General features: G+C 41.3%; 1 non-coding gene across 1 annotated transcript; it reads left to right on the forward strand.

Annotated features, from left to right (window-relative positions):
- Positions 1-1600: 1600 nt before the first annotated feature.
- Positions 1601-1672, forward strand: trnap-ugg (transfer RNA proline (anticodon UGG)). The gene has a single exon. It is a non-coding gene; the product is annotated as a tRNA-Pro (tRNA).
- The last annotated feature ends 67 nt before the right edge of the window (positions 1673-1739 follow it).

The raw sequence follows: 1739 nt of genomic DNA on the forward strand, positions 1-1739 counted from the left end.
CTCTGTCAAATTAAATATTCCATAGACTTATAGCGAACCCCTAAAGTTAAACTGAAAATGATTGAATTTTTTACATTGAAGATATGTATTCGTCCTGGACAGGATAATATATGACAGAGTTGATGACAAAGACAGCAACCAACACCCATCAACAGCCAGACAATAAAAAATAACGAATATGTATCAATTCAAATCTTTAATAAACAATGGCCACAGGAACAAATGCACAGGTATCAGAAAAATCTGTACATTAATTACAATTCGGGATACATCTGTGTTGACTTAAAACTGATTTGAAAGTCATTTCTCTCTAGTACTGTGTGTCCCAACCCTGGTCCTCGAGGCACACTGCCCCGCATGTTTTAGGTGTTACCTCGCTTTAGCACAGGTGATTTCAATTGACAAGTGTTTGCTGAACTGCAATCAGCTGAATCAGGCATATTAAAGCAGAGAAATATCTAAAACATGCAGGGCAGTGTGCCTTGAGGACCAGGGTTGGGAAACACTGTAACACAGATGAGCTCTATGACTTTTCAGTACTAATATGGCACAAAAGCTTAATACTTATTTTTTTAGTATTGACACAATTGTAAAAAGATTTTGTAGGATAAGCAGCAAAGGACACAAAAGATAAGTTTCAACCAATGTCATCTGTTGTATTATCCTATTTGCATTTAGGCTATTGTCAGTCAACAAGGTAAATATTGGCCAAACTCAACACAAAATGGATGCTGGGTCTATTACTCAGCTGTGCTCTGTGTGACCAATAGAGAGTGGACAGCCAGCTGATTATTCAAGTGAAAACAACCATACATGATCTGGCCTTGAAGTTAATCTGCCTCCAGTGGGGGCCGCTGGAGGCAGAGTCTGGGTGATGCTGGGCCACATAAAGGATTCCACAAAAATTTTTTTTTTAAATATCCTCAAATGTCATTGACATTTCATAATTTCTCCAATACATGAACTGCAAGGATTGGCTTTGATAAAGACATGATGAGGATGTGAAACAATTTTGTTTATTCCACTCGACGCCGCTCTTGTTCTACTTTTCATAGAAGTCTATAGCCAGCTAGCAACGTATGGAGAACGTTTCAACACATGATGTCATTACTGCTTCTACTTGTCACAAAAGCGCGGCGGAAGACGAGCAGCCCGGTACCAGTCGTTGTTCTCTGCATTTGATGGTGGCATTTGTTAATGGTAGAAAGTACCAGAAGAGCGACTGCAAAAAAAGGCAACTGGTACCGGATTGTTCCATCATGCGCCACTCTATTGTTACGAGCGTGGTGTGCATGAAGTCAGTGTAGCTTAGCTTAGCACCGAATGTCAGACATGATGAGGAAAAGCGAGAGGAACATCCTTAACAGGTCTGCTGACCGTGTGTCCTGCACTAATATCATACTTTCATGTCATGATGGGGGCCACGAGATATCATCCAGCAGGCCACAATTAGCCCACGGGCCGCAAGAATGAGAGCTCTGCCCTAGACAAACGAGCGTCTTATGCTTGTAATTTACCACTCATAGGAAATCTGGAGCAAGTTGCCTTGATGAAAACGCTGCACCTGCACTCACTTAACAAACAACTTTTTGAATTACGTGGCTCGTTGGTCTAGGGGTATGATTCTCGCTTTGGGTGCGAGAAGTCCCGGGTTCAAATCCCGGACGAGCCCAATTAACCATAGTAAGAGAACTGAAATGATTTACAAAATGAACTAACGATTTGAGAGCTTGATCATA

The sequence above is a fragment of the Poecilia reticulata genome, linkage group LG10 (genome assembly GCF_000633615.1).
Source record: "Poecilia reticulata strain Guanapo linkage group LG10, Guppy_female_1.0+MT, whole genome shotgun sequence".
Classification (NCBI taxonomy): Eukaryota; Metazoa; Chordata; class Actinopteri; order Cyprinodontiformes; family Poeciliidae; genus Poecilia; species Poecilia reticulata.